Source organism: Lissotriton vulgaris, chromosome 6 (genome assembly GCF_964263255.1).
Source record: "Lissotriton vulgaris chromosome 6, aLisVul1.2, whole genome shotgun sequence".
Lineage (NCBI taxonomy): Eukaryota > Metazoa > Chordata > Amphibia > Caudata > Salamandridae > Lissotriton > Lissotriton vulgaris.
In genome coordinates, this window is record NC_141694.1 from 1,668,888,957 (window position 1) to 1,668,909,374 (window position 20,418).

The window sequence follows — 20,418 nt, forward strand, 5'->3', positions numbered from 1 at the left end:
TCTATTTCTGGTTTCCAAATAATATCATAGTGCAATAAGTCAACATCCAATTTTTCTTTAAAAAAAAATGAGAAAGTTTCCAAGGAGGTCCTCCGTATAATACGGTGTTGCCGATAGTCCCGTAAGTAGCATAAATGTTCCATTTGTCAGTACTCTGGAAACTTAAACACTTGTTTCCTAAGTCAAATGTATTGCTACCAACCCATAAAACACAACATCATTTAGTTGTCATATTTCCTATGTAAACAATTTTTTATTTTATTTTTAAGTTCAGACAGGTTCAGACAGGTTTTTTCTGGCACAGGTTTGTAGGTCCTTTGACAAAATGAGCAAGTTTACAGTTCAATATCTGCACCACATTACTGCTGTCAATGTAATTAATAATTTTATTTCTTGCCATCAATGCAAGAAAGGCAAATAGCCTACAGAATACGTGTCCAGTTTTAACATGTCTGTTAGGAGAAGAGGCCAGATTTGGACAGGAAAATAGTATTTTTTTAATTTTTTTAACATGACCATACAAACTGAATTCATGACCCATCATTTAGGTGCCAATTACAGACACTTTCATCTGTCTTTAAGCAGACCTGCTGCTTCAAGTACACCTAGAGTGGGCTTTTGGTTTTATTGGTTTGGTTGTATTATCTATCTCATTTGTATGCCCCTGATGCGATGGCCATATTACTTACTCTTCTGTTCGTCCTGCTCAGAAGCATTACGTTTTCAATGTATTGACTCTATGCGTTTTATCCTTCCACTACTTACTTGCGGGGATTCTGTTTTTGAACTTTCAGCACTCCATTTGTGTGCTTGTATCCTTGCTCTCTCCCCGTTTTTCTTGTCTCCTCTTGAGTACTCTCTTCATTCCCTCTCTCCTACTTCCCAGTCCCTCTCCCCATGTTGAACACAATGGTTTTTTTTGTTTATGGGCCAGGCCGCTGCTGTTAGTCCAGTTTTGCACACACTTGTGATTTTTTTTTAACATTTTAATTGTTATGTTAGAACAGTAAATTAAAACAAGCATTGGGATAGCCAATAGGTCTCGCTTTTTGGGCCTTATATGTTTTTAGTTATGCAGCACAATGTCCTTGGTGCAACAACATTAACTATTGCATGGTTAAACATTTATAAGGTCCCAAAGGCGAGACCTATTGGGTATGCCAATGCTTGTTTTTTTTAACATCCCAAAGAAGGATGAAAATCAGAATCCGCCTTGCCGGTTTTGAAACTGCAGGTTCCCACTACTAAGTTGAGATGTTAACATCATTTGTTACTTCACAAACAGAAATTGCCTGCCTGAATCAGAAAGCATGATACATGTGAATGTCATCATCAGATGGTGAACTTTTTAAAGAGTGTTCCTCCTACAAACAAATGCCTGTACAAATACAAAAAGTGTATATATACCTGGCCTTCTTTCACTAGAGCATAACAGAGCACAAAACGGAGCGCATCTCAGAGGGTACACACTCATTGGCTAACAATAGCATAACTTGCATTTTGTTTTCCGCCTCAAAGCTTGAATGTAAAAACACCAGTTAACGTCTTCATGCATAGTGTCTGAGAACTATAATCTTCCAAACTCTGAAAAGATTAGTGGTTTTCTTGAATTACATGTTACCAGCGTGCAGGATACAAGTAATTAGCATCCACTGTCTTTAACTGATGTCGGGCAAAAGGGCCACTTTGATGCGGTCTCCATTCTTAAAATCTTAATATGAGTATCTGTAATACAATACCATTTCTGGGCCCCAAAAAAAATCCCTATTAAAATTTATACTGATGTGTGTTTTGATAGTGGTTACTTTAACAGGCGCACTTCACTGCCTTGACAAGCTGAATTATTGTGCAACTCATTCGATATTTTGTGTTTAACATCCTAAAGAAGGATGAAAATCGGAATCTGCCGTGCCGGATTTCAAACTGCAGGTTCCCACTGATTTCTGTAGCAGGTTCAATCAAGTGTCTGTGGAGTCGTCGAGGATCCTGAAGTTTTAAATCTGTGCGTTAGGTGAATAGATTTTATTCGCACTTGTTCACAGTTCTGGATATTTGAAAAAGAAGGAAAGATATCTCGGCGCCTTGACTGCCCCTTGCTCTAATAAACCTGCAAATCACCAGCGTCCTAAAAAGCCAGCCTTACAAGTTAGAGAAAGTCGGTAAGGTTAAGTTTGGGTAACTCGTAACTCAAAGATGTAATTTATTTCTGGTTAGCGTGTGGTGCAACCACTGAGCAGGAACGTGCGTGGGACCTCTATGAGGTGCGTTCCTGTGTATCGTGAAGTCGAAGCCAGGCACCATTTGCCTTCCGTCCGTACGCAGCCTCGCTGGTCCGTCGCTACGCTTTAAGCGGAGCAGTACATGGCCTGCTCCGGGGTCGCCAGCTGGCTCAGCCTAGTCTAACCCCAGGTGAGAGCCGGTGCTTCATATGTCCTTGAAAGAAATAGCTTTGGAGGGCAACCTGCGGCCTACCCCATAGAAGCGTGAATACCCACTAAGTATGATACGAGGACATGGGAAAGAATTGGAGAGTTGTAGATGTTGGCGGTTTCGCGTGTGCTACTTTACTTATTGGGCTTCCTGTGGTGAGATGGGGTCAATGGGCTCCCAGCAGGCTAGTGCGGTGAATGCGGGTGGTGGCTTTCAGTAGTATCATGCAGGTGAAAGCCCTTAGGTGCTTACAATAAAGCATCAAGCCCAGTCTTGATGCTCATTGCTTGTTGGAGAGGCATCGATGTCTTGCTGAAGCGGGATGGAATCTCATTGGATTCTGGGAAGTAGATAAGTGGGTGTTAGTAGCCTGCTGAGAGATTGCAAGGTGCTCTGGACAAGTCTGGGATAACTGGGTTTTTCACTATAGGTATTAATGTTAGCCTGTTGGGTCGCTGTCGGGGTGTTGCTCGTCGTTGGGAAGTGGGGTAGTGTTCCTGAGTATGAGTTGTCATTGGGGGAGTTGTTGATAGTTGTCAATCTGTTTCTTGGTGGTAGGTTTGCAAGGCGGGTTTGAAGGGGTCGCTGCATGTAGTGGGTTAACCATGGCTCTTACTTCGGGAAGGGTACATGAGAGGCCTTTGTCCCAGGTGCGTGGTAGTCCGAGAGGTGTGGTGGTAATTGTAGAAGGATTGGCGGAGTTTGGTCTTTGCAGGGTTTTACTCTTTATGTTGGTAGAAGAGAGCAGTGGGTGTTCTCTGCTTGGTGGGTCAGCGAAGAAGGAGCGACTGTCTGGGTGCTTGTCACTGAGAAGTTTTACTGGGGTGCTAATATATACTCGCTGCCCGAGTGTGGATCAGCCAGAACTTGCTATAAAGTAGACGTACATGTCTTGGGTGTAGGTCAGCGAGATCGCATAGCACCGGGTATGGTGTTGTTGCGCTTCACTAGTGTGGATCGTTGGTGTCCGATATCACAGGCGCTTTTTGTGAGGGCGGAAGATGGATGAAAGGTTTTCGCTGCTCACTACAAGCTGAAACGAATCATCTGCTAACAGAATGTGCTCACTGAGAGATGTGCACTGAGAAGCCGCCTTTGCAAAGATGTCTGTGGGTGGAGAGTGAACTGGGGCCATGGGGAAATGCAGATACAGAGGAGGAGATCTCAGCACGAAGCAATGTGACAGCTGAACAAATACATGGCACACATTTAACAACAAGCACGAGAATATCAAAGCAGCCGAAAGGGGAGAAATGTGAGTGCACGCCGAGGTGACAAGGACTGGGCGAGAAGGGAGGGGGGAATGCCATCAGGGAAAGTGATGAGGGGAAAGCACGCATGTGTTGCAAGCGCAAATGGTGATCACTTTCGCAGGCAATTTGATGTTCTCAGTGGCCGCGCGGCCCACTGAGAACATCAAAGCGGCTGCTAAAGTGATCATGCAGGCTGACAAATTGTGCGTGCGCCCGGCGCACATGCACTGTACCCGATCCACCTGCAGCCTTTGGGAGCACTTTTAAAAGCCCTTTACTTAATATCTCGCATAGCATCGCTTGCGCGATAGCTAGGCGAGACCTAAATAGGAGCATGTGTAACGTGTGCACTAGTGACCATTTTGGTTAGGGTTTGGTTTAATACAAAACTCATTTCAAGATGGCTAGTAATCCATACATATGCATGCTGACATGTGCAAATCTGCAATTGGCAAAAAGCATTGACAGAGCCAATGGTTCAAATGAGCCGAGACAAGTTGGCTTTGCCAAGTATTGTTTATACTGGTGACAATCAAGTTTGTTTTGGTTTAGATGGTGAGATACAAGAAGGGAAATGGTGTGTGGCTAGGATGCACAATATTTTGAATATGGTGTGGTAACATGCTCTTGGTTCAAGTAGAGGAAATATAAAATGGTGATACGCTGCAAGGCTTAGTACTCGTGTTTTGAGTAACATGTTCATAATTATGGGAAATAACTGATATGTAGCTGTGGACCCACTTCTGTTGTCATGCGATGTGTTAGGCAGTACAGTCATTAACATCATCATCAATACTCTAGCATGCTTCATTGGTCTTCTTTCCGCAACCAAAATGGTCAGAATAAAGTCAAGAACTGTTTGAGATGTAAAATGCTTAGTCAAACATGAGTTTCCTAGATCATGATTTTCTTTAAAGCTCAAATCAGGTTTATTGTCAACATATAGAGGACAGTGCAGCAAACCACCACCGTAAAACGAACATAAATCCCCCAAACGTGTTACATATTATCTAACTTCAGCGCTCCATGGCCTGTGTTATCGCCTCCTTTCTCCAAGAGAATCCCCATTTCCACATCACAAATAGGCTTCCCACCATTGTAAAACCCCCGATATAAACAAACCATATTCATTAGCGCTACCTGGAGTCTATCTTCCTTCCTCCCTCAAAAATCATGTATGTTTTTTCCCTAGTAATGCCCTTTTTGTCTTCCAGAATCATAGAATGTGTATTTTAGAATAAGTAGACTGATTTAGAAACTTGGTGAGCTTGTAGCTGATTGACTACTGGCTAAATTATTCTGACAGCAACATCATCTGAGGTTTTGCTATCAGAAAGCGCTTTACATCTGAACCCCTGATTCTGACGTTCTGGAAATCAGCTTGGAGTTCCCCCGAGGGAAATACCGATGCCAGGCCCTGAGAGACATTTTTATTACACTGGTAAACTTTAAGTAATTCATTAATTTGTCAAATTACTAAAATTCTGCATGCTGGACTTGGTTCTTTCTGCAGTCATCCCCAAACGTTTTGGCTTTGTCCTCCACTTTTTGCTGAATTCGTTTTTGTTGGCTTTAAGACTCTGCACACTTTACAAGGCTAACCAGTGTTTAAGTGCTTGTGCCCTCCTCATAAAACATGTTGTATTGGCTTATATCCTATCGGCTTACTTAATTTACTTGTAAGTCCTTAGTAAAGTGGCACTACCTGTGCCCAGGGCCTGTACATTTAATGCTACTAGTGGGCCTGCAGCACTGATTGTTCCACCCACTTAAGTAGCACCTTAACCATATCTTGCACCTGCCATTGTAGCCTGTGTGTTTGCAGTTTTAAACTACCATTTCAACCTGGCAAAGTAAACCTTTTGCTAGGCCCAAACCATCCTTTTTAATAAATATAAGTCACTCTTCGGCTATTCCCATGACAGCCCGGAGGACAGAATGCAATGTATTTAAAAAGTAGGACACATACTCATATGCTTTACATATCCTGGTAGGGAAAAACTCTTACATTCGTACAGGAAAGTCGAGTTCTCTGCATGTTGACATCATTACATGAATCAAGAATGTTTTCATTGGGTCATGATGGAGAATGTGCAATCATGAGCCTTTTTACTTACAATTAAAGTGTTGCCTAACGTTTGATGCAAGTGATTACGTTTTAGCTGCATTCTCATGCCACCTTGAGAGGGACGCATATAATGTAACAATCAACACTATATTCTGAGGAAACTTAAACCCTACCTCCCAGCCAAAGACTTCCAAACCGCAGTACAAGCACTAGTCATCCCACGAATTGAGTACGGCAGCACCGCCCTCTGCGGACTCCCCCTAACTACAACCGCACCACTAAGAGCTTCCCTAAATGCTGCAGCGAGACTCATCACTGGGTCAAAAAAGCACTCCCACATTACCCCTGACTTGAAATCCCTGAATTGGCTGCCTTTTGAAGCCAGAATACATCTGAAAATCGCCTGCATGACACACAAGGCGGTACACCTAAACTCACCCGGCTACCTCGCTCAGAAATTGACAATCTCTGGGGGAATTAGAAACACGAGAGGCTCAAACAATCTTCTGCTGAAACCTCGAAGATTCCGGAAGGAAAAAACATACAAGCGCTCCTTCTCAGGAATGGCGCCTAGGATTTGGAACTCACTCCCTCCCGAAACCAGGCGTATATCTTCCTTTACACTCTTTAAAAGAGAAGTAAAAGCTATCCTCATGGCTAAATACACTTGAACTATTATCTCGAACTCTGTTAACACCCTGCACCGATCTGTATCACATGTTTGACCCCTATACTTATTTGTATGAGTTGTCTTATTACGCACATGAACTATTATCTTGAACTCTGTTAACACCCTGCACCGATCTGTATCACATGTTTGACCCCTCTACTTATTTGTATGAGTTGTCTTTGCAGCCACATATTTGTACTGCGTGATCTATTGATCTATTTGTTTGACTATGTTCCTTCATGTACCCTCTATGTAAAGCGCTCTGATATCTGCGAAGATCTTGTTCTCGCTATATAAAACTTTCAAAATAAATAAAAAATAAACAGATTGCATGCATTCTGTCATTGTGAAAGTTCTTATTGTTTGTGTTGGCTGGAAAAAGTTTTAGACCATGTATATGCCGAAATGTGCTTAATAGCAATCGATAAAGGGTTCTGGCCCTTAATCAGTAAGGCTAGGCCAATCTATAATCCAAGCAACCACAAAATTGCCAATACCGATATCATTACCTGAGTTATTTCAACAATCACTTGTGACACTCATAGTGATTGAAACAAAATTGATTTATTTATTTTAAAGTTCAGTTTAAAAAAAATAAATTCACAAAAGTATAATTAATTTATGCAATAATATCCTGACCAAACGTTTAGTGGACCAAACAATTACAGTACATACAATTACACATTGACAGAAACTTTATATTACAGTAAACATTCGCTATTTGCATCTATTTTCAAGGTGTTCAAGTTCCCTTAACAAAGAAAAAGGAATAAAGGAAAGATTGGAAACAAACCAAACAAGCATTTACATTGCAATGGTCTCGGCATTATTAAAGGTAGAGCTATTGGCATTGCTCATTAAATTTTTTTCATTTTTTTTAAAAACATAAATAAATGGTATTGTCATTTACAATGGCAATAGGTGAGCATTAGAGAGTAGTAGAGAGTATTCGCGGACACAGAGCCACACACACACAGACAGAGCCAAGCACACACACACAGACAGAGCCACGCACACACACACAGACAGAGCCACGCACACACACACACAGACAAAGCCACGCATACATACAGACAGAGCCACGCACATACACAGACAGAGCCACGCGCACACACAGAGCCACGCGCACACACAGAGCCACACACACACACAGACAGAGCCATGCACACACACAGACAGAGCCACACACACACACACAGACAGAGCCACGCACACACACACAGACAGAGCCACGCACACACACAGACAGTGCCACGCACACACACAGACAGAGCCACGCACACACACAGAGCCACGCACACACAGGCACAGAAAAACTGGGATGACAAGCAGGGAACAGAGGCACAGAAAAACCGGGATGACAAGCAGGGGACAGAGGCACAGAAAAACCGGATCACAAGCAGGGAACAGAGGCACAAGCAGGGCACAGAGGCACAAAAACCAGATCACAAGCAGGGAACAGAGGCACAAGCAGGTAACAGAGGCACAAAAACCAGATCACAAGCAGGGAACAGAGGCACGAACAGGTAACAGAGGCACGAACAGGAAACAGAGGCACTAACAGGGAACAGAGGCACGAACAGGGATCACAAGCAGGGAACAGGGATCACAAGCAGGGAACAGAGGCACAAGCAGGGAACAGAGGCAAAAGCAAGGAACAGAGGCACAAAAACCGGATCACAAGCATGGCACAGAGGCACGAACAGGAAACAGAGGCACAAGCAGGGAACAGAGGCACGAACAGGGAACAGAAACACAAACAGGGAACAGAGGCACGAACTGGGATCACAAGCAGGGAACAGAGGCACAAGCAGGGAACAGAGGCACAAAAACCGGATCACAAGCAGGGCACAGAGGCACGAACAGGAAACAGAGGCACAAGCAGGGAACAGAGGCACAAGCAGGGAACAGAGGCACAAGCAGGGAACAGAGGCACAAGCAGGGAACAGAGGCCCTCACTCTGCACTCACACTCACTGCACTCACTCTGCAGTCGCACTCTCTCTGCAGTCACACTCACTCTGCACTCACTCGCTGCACTCACTCTGCACTCAGACTCGCTGCACTCACATTCTCTGCAATCACACTCTCTGCACTCACTCTCAGTCTGCACTCACACTGCAGTCACACTCACTCTGCACTCAGGCATATTTTCTATAACGTCACCTTTTGTGATGCCTGTCTAAACCCACTCCACCCCTCTTTGCCTATTAATTAAAATATTGGTTTCTTTTTTTTTTTTTTTTGCTTAATAAAATATTTGGGAAAACACATTGTTCGAATATGTATATTTTAGGTTGCAATGTAATTGCGCGTTTACTAAATTTCTGTCCGTAGATTACTTGTAAAATTGAGGGGTTCCTGTAAGTGCTCATTTGTAGACACTATTGACAAAAAGCTATTTAAATAATGCACATTTTAACGAGTAATTATATTAATGATAGACCTCATCCTCCAGTCCATCCTGTTCATGTCTGACACAATCCAACCCATTCCACCATTATTTGGTAAGTTTCCACTGATGCATTTGTTTTTTATGTCATCAGTAGTTTCTATTACTTTAGCTTAGGTCTTTGTTTCAGGGGGTCACAGCAATGCACACACGCTCACGCACACGCACACACACACACACTCTCACTCTCTCTACTCTCTACTCTCTCTGCTTGGACATACATACAACAGTGTCTCTGGTAACTCAACCATACACAGCAGAGCCCCTCAGACTTTTACACGCATACAGTTTGTGTTAATCGCACACACCAGGGCATCTTCATTCACATGCAAAAGCTTCCCTCTGTCATCCGATCTATCCTAGCACGCACCTCACTCGCAAAGCCACAAACACACACACACACACACACCTATCCTGATTAACCTGAGCCTCTCCAGTCACACGCAAGATCCCTGCAGCCCCCCAGTCTCACGCACAAACGCTCTGATGGCCCCTGCGCCTCCCCCCATACACAGACACACCCCGATCTCATTTCACTCATCCCGCAGTCTCACCGGCCGGCAGCCTGATGGGGTTGCTGAATCCCGGGACCTCAGTAATGGCGAACGAGTTGGCCCCAACCGACAGAGCAGCTCCGCCAACCAGTCGCCCGGCTACTGTGCTAGCGCCCAATCAAGGAGTGGAGGCGGGACCATGCTTGCTCTGCTCCCCTGCCCCTATCGTGTTCATGTGAAGTTTTGCAGGAGCCCCGACTGTATATCCTAATGTGTGGGGTTTTCTTTGGACTTCGCTGCCGGTCAGTTATTGATTTCCTCAAAGGAGATACACTGGCTTTCCTTTTGGATTCATATTTATACGAGCTGAAGTATTGGTCACAGATAATTGCCCAGCTCGAGCACACGATAGACATGACTACCGCACTTAGTTGGAGGTATCTATGTGCCTTGGGCATATGTGCCTTGGGCATGTACCCTCGTACCAAGCAAACCAAGCCTTTCGCTAGGTTTCAGACGTGGTGCTGCTCCTGGAAAAAACGCACAGGGACGCGTCCCGGGGTGCTCCGTCCTCTTGTGTTCGGCCACATCATTGCAAATCGCACGAATTACGTGGTCAACTGTGAAACGCAGCATTCTGAGGGCCGAGGAGGGTGGAGATCGTCGGAAGCACCCTCTTGCAATGAGGTGAGATACCTTGCCTCTGAAGTCAGGGACAATCTGGGACGGCGGCAGACAGTTCGGGCCTGCCTTCTGCAGGTCTTAGTTATAGGGCAGCAGGAATAGATACCAGATAGCGTACGCGGTCGGGTAGAAATGGCTGCCGCAAAGCTCAGAAATGTTTGCGATTCGGGCCGTGTTTTTAGCAGTTGAGTGACGGATGACGTCACGGCTTAAAAACTGCAAAAAACACGCCTCCGAATCGCAAAAAGACGGGGCTTGAACAGAGAGACGCCCCTCTCCTCCAATGGCTGGCCTCCGTTTAGGAAGCCAGCCAATGGAGAAGAGGGGCGGGTTCAAGCCCCCATTCTGCCAAAACATAAAATCTCGGAATCTGCCCACTGCATGGGACGCTAGTCCGAGACCTAAAGAAAGTTAAAAGGGATCACACAATTTTGGAAAGGATGGGCACTATCCCAGGGAATGTTGGCCAAACTGTACGGTATTCAGGGGAGGAGACCACAATTTGATCAATAATACAATATGTTCGAGGCATATGGGCTGCAGATGGTACATTATGAATAGATCGCCATCTGGTGTTGGGCTCGGATGATTGCACTTGTTTTTCTCTTGGAGAAGTCTTTTGTCGTCACGAGGCTGGTGACTCCTCCTTTGGTTGCTAGTGCGCATGGGCATCGGCTCCATCCTTAGATTGTTTTTTTCCGCCATCGGGTTCGGATGAGGATAACCTGACACCACTTATTTATTAATACTTATTTGGACACAACAAGGTCAAACTGTGTGATGGCACCCATGGTGCTGCACATCTGGTTCTATTTTACAGACAACCACTTAATCAAATCTGTAAGGCCCAATAAAAGACTTCCTTAGTGTGGACGGTAGCGAACACAACGAGTTTATTTGGACTGCACTCAATGATTTTGTTTGTGAGCGCTATCAGGTGGCTGAATCCATTACAGGTCGATTCGCCGGAGTAATACTTAGAATTCTTCATTTACCGATGTCGCGTAACGTCTACATCTTCCGAGCTTCAATGGCTTGGTTTTAGAGCTGGCCAATGTGCTTAATGACAGATCATCAACCTTAAGTTAAAATCTTGAATAGTGATTCCTAGAACAAACAAACCACCAGAAATGGTAGGTTTTGCACCAGAATATTGGACTACCTTTTAAGACTGGAGTACATTCCAGGAAAGTCCCCGGAGGCGGAATCAGGAGGGGGGAGCAGAGCAGGCACCAGGAAATGTTGACCCGTAGAAGCCTAAGAACTGAGGGAGAATAGAACCGGAAGAGGACGACTGAATGGCACAGAGACACACAACGGGGGACCACAGATGTGATCAAAAGGGCTCATCCCGCAACCATAGGAAACAGCAGTGCGGGGTAGGGTGGTGGGTAGTTTGGTTTAAGTTTTAGTGAGTTGGAGTGAGTGAGGAAGGGGGATTGAATATGAATATGACTAAGTCAGAACTACAGAACTAGAGGCAACAATAGTGCAAACATAACCGATAAATGGAAGCCCTGTGTATTAAGGAAGAAACAGATATTGTGAAATGACAACATGTAAAGATGATACAGTGATGAGAGGAATGTATGTAAAAGGCAATAAAGTTTCTTTAAAAAAAAGAAAGGAGTACATTTCCAATAGGGAAAACTGTGTATGCTGACTTCCTAATCAGATTTCCTATTGATGGAGGCAAGGAGGAATTTGAATCGGTGTACTATAGATGTGTTATAGCGAAGTTTATGGGAGTGATTAATTTAACTCAGTAAGTTGGTTTACGTTCTTAAAAAAGGAATGGAGGTGAACAGTGGTACATCGCATAACCATGGCAAGATGAGGAGAACAGCCCTGGGGGAGAATGACTTTCAGAGAAAAAAAATTATGTCGGACTCTGAACTTACTGGAAGCTAGTTTCTGAAATGTAAGTTACAAACGGTTCTACTAAGACATGACAATTGTTTCCTCAGTATGAGTTAGTTTATAGGCTGGTCAATGTTGCTCACTAGGATCACACTACAACTACATTTACTAAGAGGAAGCTTAAAGAGCAATTATGATGGCCTTGAATGGACCAGAATATTTATCTCCAGGTTAAGGAATGTGTTGTATGCTGTTTAGTGATAAACACCTGTGTGTGAGGTCCCCACCAGTTTCCCCTATTGATGATCCTTATGAAAATTGGTCCAAATTAGCCATTGATGTTCTTGAGCTATAAACTGTTCCTTCTCGAAAGAGATATCTCATATTTCTAATGGATTACTATACAAAGTTGGTGGAGATCAATGTTTTCATGAACTAGATATTAAAGTTGTCATTGAATTTTCTAACAGATATTTTTTCAAAGAGAGAATTCTTGTCATAATTTCAGACAATGACATGCAGTTCATTACATCCAGAATATTACTCTTTATCAAGCATAAAGATGTTGTTTCAAGTATAAACGAGTGTAGCTTTTCTTTCTCTGTTGAAGAACCTTGTAGAAAGAAACAGGATGATAACCTAATGGATACAGTCGGTTGTTGTTTGCGGAAGACCTTTCATAGCTTCCATAACATCTACAGTCCTTTCACAACACACCTTCATGTGGGACTGTTTTTTCACCTTTGCAAATGCATCAAAGGGCTTTATACTCTATACTGTGCTTTTTGGGGGCTAAAGTAATGGATTAACAGACAATTGAATGTCTAATAGATATTTGAATTGACTTCTTGCAATATTGGAAGAAGACAATAGGCCACTAGATTCTGGTACGATAAAAAGAAGGGAATTTAAGATCATAATGTTCAAGGTTGGTCACATGATCCGTTAAATGTACCAGGTACCCGGCAAAAGACTTCTACGATTTCCATGACCCAGAAGTGATTGAACAAGTAGTGGAAGGAAACTCCCTCAAAATTAATGGGAGGTAGTTGAATGGAGGAATAGTTGTCTCAAGTGAGGATATATGTTTGAGAAATAATGATGTTTGTGATAGATAAAGAAGTGCTAAAGTCCAAATCAAGTTCAATGTACAAACAAATCCATCTCAGATAATTAGGAGACATTGCAGTGCATATGCATAGCTGAAAGATTAACAATCAATTTTCATTTTTTTGGTTACATTTTCTGTTACAATATTTTTAACTACTCATAGCCTTCGTAATGGAAAAATTATTAGATAAACTACTTGTCTTTATTTATTGTGCATTATACTGCATTTATTACAAACAGTTTTTTAGGTTTTATTCTAGTGCTTTCAAGAAAAAGGATATATTTATTACCTTTTTACATGCCTGTCCCTGCTCCCCAGAATGATCTGCAATGTTAGTGATTCATCTCTCTCTCCTGAATAAACACAGAAAACTAATAGCTAGTTAGAGCTGAACATTGTGTTGGGAGTGCCATTTTGTGATATTGCATGATGTCCTCAGACAATTGCACATTCTGCAGATGTTGTTCTGTAAAGTATATCCCCGCCACATACCCAAAATGGTTATATCTGGCCAAGGAGTTTTCTAACTCAGTATGTAGACATTTGTCTTTCAAAACAAACTTGTCGGTATATGACATTAAAACAGTCCCCTGCAATAACCAAAACTCTATCCTGAACTCCACACCTACACAGTCATGCCCTGTTTTAGTACTGATAAGCATTGGTATTAAGTGTAGTCCTAGACATAATAGAGGTATGTGATACAAATGTGCACAGAACCTTCCAAAAACCTTCCAAAAACAAAATGTGTAAAGAGTTTTATCTTGGGAAGTTCATTGCAGATTGGAGAAGGGTGGAGGAAATTGTAGAAAGGCCACATATTTTACATTAAAATTCTCTTTACATTAAAATTACTGAGATGCGAGAATGCAAACAATGTTGCCCAAGAACTATCACAAGTTGTTGGTGTTCACCCAGAGTTTGTTCGAAGACAACAGCATATAAATGTATTTTGTACTTGCCTAAGCACCATTCACAGCTACCTGGGTTCAGGATAGGATAGTATTGTGTATTCTTTTGCATGCAGAGAACTGGGCATAGCACATTGCCACATTTCATGCCCAGTACACAAAGACCTCTGGCCATGCCCAAAACCAGGCAGTATGTAGACCGGGCACCGGGTTTGGCAACAAGCCCTATACTCCGGGCTAAAAATGGTTCCCAGCAAGATTGTTCAGGTCGATGGAATGGGTATAGGGTTTAAATGAAGTGCACACAACTGAAGCATTTAGAAAATGCACCCAACTTCATGCATGATCAACATCACTGCGCACAACGTCCAGCAGAGTGCAGCGTATTCTGGGCCTGGCTTGTAGCACACTCTGCTGCAGCCCCTGTGCCTCCGAACCAGCTGAATTTTGCCTTTGGAAAGGTCATTTGGCTCTGAGGGCAAGGCCAGGACTGCCAAAATGCCATTGACCCAGTTACACACTAGCTTTGGTCATGTGCACACCAGGCTCTGAATAGGTGCACCAGCACGTGGGTTCTCCTTGTTTACAATATTTTCCATGCATTGTTGCACTGTACATTCTTTTAACCACATCAGCGCCGCGCAGATTCCTGCGCTGTGCTGAACGTTCTAATGAGCCATCATTAGCACAGGCCAACCGACGCTCATGACGGAACCATTCCGTCATGAGCATTGAAGGGGTTAAAAATAGATATATATCTGCAAAACAAATAGACACTTTAAAAAGTCGTGGCTCTACCTGCAAATTTGTGACCAATTTTTAGATCTATTAACTCTGAAAGAAAAATGGAACAGTATCTGCCCTTCTGGTGCCCCTGCCTGAACCCTATAACCCCCACTCCCCTCTCCTGCCCCTATACCTCCTCACACTCTTCAGGTTCTCCTCCCTGGGGTGAAAGAATGATTCCTCAGCCCTCCTACATTCTTTCTGTAACTGGTATAAATCACTTAATTTTCCCAATGCTGCAGTACAGAAAAACTGATAATGCCCCTGATCTTTAGAGAAGTGGTACCTTTTGCCATGGGGCCGGTCCCCTGATTAAAATGGTTGGTGGTCTAGTGACAGAATCCCTTCTCTGGGATTACTCTCCTGTGGCAACCCCGAACAGATTAACTAGTGGGAGGTACCACCACGAATTAGTTTCCCCTTTCTAACTGTGTCTCTCCCATTGAAATCAGTATTTGTAGGGGAGCTTAGCTGTGGCCCGAGCACTGCAGAGAGTGAAAACAGAAGGCGCAAAGAGGCTCCTTTTACTTTTAGGTATACTTGTGGTGACTTGAGCGTGCCATGGACGGTGGCTGTCACTCAGAAAAAATAGTCTGTAGGTGAAGCTCTTCGCCAGTAGCAGGAGATCATCTCGCCTTCAACAATTTCAGGGTTAAGTTGCTTGTTTAATTCTTTTGCGTTTTTAATTAATATTGCTGCTGTGCTCTTGTAATATTGGTGGTTAATGTGGTGTTATTCTACTTTGCAGTGTTGCTTTATTTTCACTGTTATTTTGGTATATTGTGATGTTGATTTATATTGAGGTTTTGCAAAGCTGTGGTTTTGTGCAGTGTTAGCTTGTATAGGGTGGACCTCTGTTGTATCTATGGAGTTACTTTGTATTCATTCAGTTTGGTTTGGTATATCACTTTGTTTCAATCTTCAGCAGAGGCTCTATCTACCTGGACTTTTTTTAGGAACTAATAAGTGCCTAGTCACCACCATATAGTCCATGGAAATTGGAGTGTGAGCATAGAATAATTATATTAAGAGTTAGAGACTCCATTGTGGCTGCAAGATTAACCACCCCCTTGGTAGAAGTAAACTGCAAAAAAAATGATGGACTGGCCTATGACAATTGTTACAGATTATGTAGACATTGAAGCTTCGTATGCTCCTTGCCTGTCCCTACTGAATCACAAGCCTTCATTTGGGATGTATGACCAACAGTCCATCCTTCGTAAAACATTGATGCTTCGAATGTCGGTGCAGGGGGCTGTGACCCGAGCTATAGAGCCCCATACTGTGACTACCTTCCCCCTAACAGGTTCTCCGTGAGAAGAAGTTGCTGTATCCTTTGATTTCATACCTAACTAACTGTGACATATCAGATCCATTTAACCCAGTAATTGATGTTCACTGGAAACCGCTATGACACCACCCCCTTCTCAGGTATTAGTGAAGTCGTACCTCTATCTGGGGAGGTTGTGGGGGGCGCAGGGGGAAACAGATACCACCATATGTTCAGGTCTGTCTAAATACCTGAAGAGATGTTGTATTGTATCGCCAACGCCAATCGCTGCCAGAGTTTCTTTACTATTCTGTTTTATATTAATACAATTGTTTGAGCCATGAGACAATGCAGTACGTCTGATATACAGTAATGTTTACTTTGATAGTGACCTAGGGCCTGCTCTCGGTTGTTATGGCTGAGACTGTTTATGGCCATATGTGATTTGTAATATATATTGTAACTGACATATCAGCCTGACACATCGTAACTGCAATACCTATGCATTTACCCAGGAAGTGATGACTACTACAAATATAGTATCTTTACCCGAGTAAGTGCCCAGGACTCATGCTGTACATGTACTTACCTAACTGTCCTTAAGATTATATGCTAATAAATAAATGTTCAAAAAACAACAAAAACATTGATGCTGACAGGGCATAATCTTTTCCCAACCATGGACGCAAAGAGCTGGTTAAGAATTCCGAATGTTAACAGAACATGTCACTGCACATTGTGACCCCCTTGAGACTTTGGCTCCTGTGAGTCAAAGCCCCTCGCCACAACTTTAATGATAATTAGAAAAATGCAGTGATATAAAACTCTATAGTTCATAGTTACCTCTGAAATACCGATTATATTTCTCGCATGGCCAGTGACGGCTACCGCCCCTCTCCCTGTGTACCCACATCACCCAGAACACATAAACACGAAACATGATTGTCTTTGGAAGGCGGGGGATCGCAAGACCCCCCGGCCGTATTTATTAAGATACAAAATAATAAAATTATTAAACAAAAGATACAATTATTTGTGCAAAAATATTCAGGAACATTAGATACAATCATATCAACAAGTATGATAGGCTAACCTTAACAAGATTCTAATACAGCTTGTTTCCTAACCGAATCTAACATCCTCCTCTGAAATTTTTGCATACCAACATTTCTGGCCATATGGCGAGGTCGCTAACCGGTGTCAGGTCTTACAAGCTGCGCCCTTACCGCAGGTGCGCATGCGCAGCCGAGCTCGTTAATTACTCGGTCCACCCGTGCAGCCGAGCCCGTTAATTACTCGGTCCACCCTGTGAACTCCATTTAACCACTGAAGGAGGGCCCTTACTCGCGTCATACGCTGACGTCATGAGTACGCGCGGGGTGGATACCAGCCTAAGGACAGCGTGACTCCCATACCCGCGCCCTTTTGCAGCACCAGTTATACCTGCCCTTGAAGTTCTAGGAGGGGCCAGTAACCCCCTCCCCTGGGCGGACACCTCCAAAGGATGATGCCGCCCCCTCAGACCTTAAAATAGCTGCTCACCGGTCATGACCTTACCGCCACAGGCCAGCATTGTTACCCGACGATCTGGCCTCCCCCCTTCCTACTCCTAAGAAAGGTCATACTCACCTCGCAAATCCCTCTAGCCATGCCAATATGTTATTCGACCACAGGACGTTCCCCGCCTCAGTCAAGTGCACCCAGTCCTGCAGGTAGAAATGTTCCCCCCAAATACACCCATGAGGTATCGTCTGCAACCGGGGGGCTCGAAATAATTTGTCCAACTGTGTGTTGATCCTCTTTACCGAGTGATTCAACGCCTTGACCGAGTCCCCCCCTCGCCACTGCCACTGAGGAATAAGTTGTGACCAGACTACCGTGCAACCCGGGCATGTCCGGGCCACCCACCCCGCAGTAGAGATGATTTCCTCTATAAGGATGCGCCTCCCCAGTTTGGCCAAATCGTTCTCTCCCAGGTGAAGTATCACCACTGACGGAGGGGCGGGTTGCTGAGATAAGAATTCCTGAAAGTAATCTCTAAACTGGCTGATGCATAAGCCCCCCTCCCAAAGAAGGAAACCGAAAACCCCTTTTTCTCCGCCCTTCTCCTTCTTTCACTTGAAAGAAAAACATTTTTCGCGTGCCGCACATAAGAGTGGCCCTCAATCCAAGTCACCAATGTCCATTGATCTTCTTGTCACTTGTGTTGAGCTGCTGTCGTTCCTTGACGCCCCTCGGCGAGTTCCTCCCCCGCGTGACAGGTTTGAGAAACTGCAAAAACCAAAAAATACCATGCGTGAGTCACCTTGCCACGTTATAACATGTCAATACGTACATATCGTTTATAACATTCAGACGACCATCTTCCAATTCTCTTAACCTTTTCTACTGGGAGTCCCCTTACAACTGCCTCAGTTGCTGCCCCAATTCTGAAAGAGTGGGTACCAAATTCTATAGGATCCAAGCCTGCTTTTGCGACCGCCAAACCCAAGACTCTTCTAAACTGATACCTGGTCAGTGGTGTACCGTCGGTGTGGCACAATAGTGCCCCCCCCCCCCCCTCCCGCCGAACCCTCCCGCTGCCTTCTAAAGACCTCTACATGCGAGACCGGGCAGCAAGGATTGGTCCGAGCCCGATGGAGCACTATGGTATCCCCCCGTCCCTCCGGGTCAGTTTTTGATCTTTGAATTGTCACCCACATTGTATCCTCTCTGATCACAACACAGGCCACTTGGAGGCCGCCCATTTTGTCACCTTTTGACGCCGCTACCAACTCGCCTATCCTTAGAGCTCCATAGAATGCTAGTGCGAACGCAGCCTTGAACAGCAGCACCTCCCATGTTGAGCTACAGACGCCATGAAGTGCCTATAATAGGGCTGTCAGCCTTACTAGACCTATCGGCTTTCTCGTATCCGCTGAGTGTCCCTGTATGTGGCGCCAACCCCTCAAAGCCTTGCACACCACAAAAGTGTTCGTAGGATCCCTCAAGCCCTTGGCCTTTGCGAAGAAGGAGACAGCCACCCTGTGCCTATTTGCAGCTGCCACTCAACGCCCCTCTTTGTGCATCAATTCCAGATAAGCTAGAAAACTGTCCTCCTGCGCCTAGCTAACCTCCCACCCGTGCCCCAAGAAAGTACAGTAAGACAAGAACGCCCCTTCGTATGCTGTCTTGGTCCTGGGGGCTAAGCTAGATGCCACGAGGTGCGACAGTCTGGGGCACCAATCTGCCAGAGAGCAGCCGGGAAATGTGCTGGCGAGGGGTCTGCTGCAGGAAGCTGCCCAGAATACCTGCATTTTAAAGCGAGAAAGGGCGTCAGCCGCATTATTGAGGACGCCTGGCACATGTTTGGCTCTGAAAACTTCATTCCATATCAAGCATTGCAGCACAATCTCCTTTACAAAGCGCAGTATGAATGGACACCGTGCTGCTTGCTGGGTAATGCATTCCACCACGCTCATGTTATCTGACCAGAACACCACCGACTGATTGCATATGTGTTCTGGCCAGACCATCAATGCTACCCATATCGGGAAAAGTTCCAGAAAGCCGATGTTGGTGGTCAAACCCCACAACCTCCACTCCTCAGGCCACCGCTGAGCGACCCATTTGGTCCCCAGGATGGCGCCAAAGCCCACGCTACCAGCAGCGTCAGTCCATAAACCCAACTCTGCTGATGCAGTGGGGGGGCCGGGCTACACTATCCTGCCATTAAATCCCTCCAGGAATGCCATCCATATCCGCATATCCTGGCAAACCTCAGATGACAACCTAGTGCGGTGATGTTTCTCGCGCAACCCTTTCATGGCTTGGGCAATAGAGCGTGAGAAGGGGCAAGCCATTGGTATGACCAGCAATGCAAAGTTCAGTTGCCCCACCGTCTCCTGCAGTTGTTGTAAGGTAACCTTGCCTTTGTGGAGGCACTGGCACAGCGCAGCCCTAAACATCGACACTTTGTCCATGGACAACCTGAAGCACCCCTCGACTGAATCTATTTCAATGCCAAGGAATTCCAAACAAGTGGACGGGCCAACCGTCTTTCCTGGCGCCAGCGGGACCCCGAAAGCCCGCATGAGCACACAAAATTCCTGCAATGCCCAAGCACACTCCCGAGTACCAGCCGCTCCTAGGAAAAGGAAGTTGTCTAAATAATGCATGACCTGTTTGTGGCCCGTCGACTGCCTCATCACCCATTCCAGAAAAGAGCTAAAAGTCTCAAAGTATGCACATGAAATGAAACAACTCATGGGCATGCACTTATCCATGTAGAATTTGCTGTCAAAGGCGAAACCCAGGAGGTGGTGGTCCGAAGGATGGACAGGTAGGAGTCGGAAAGCAGATTCAATTTCCGATTTTGCCATTAATGCGCCTGGCCCTAATCCCCGCAATAATTCCACAGCCTGGTCAAATGAAGCGTACTTCACACTACA

The 20,418-nt window shown here is 44.6% G+C and overlaps 1 protein-coding gene across 3 annotated transcripts in view; it reads left to right on the forward strand.

The window, feature by feature from the left end:
* RCOR3 (REST corepressor 3) overlaps nt 1-20,418 on the forward strand; it is a 302,941-nt gene that overhangs the window by 247,277 nt on the left and 35,246 nt on the right. The gene's annotated exons all lie outside the window — the stretch shown is intronic.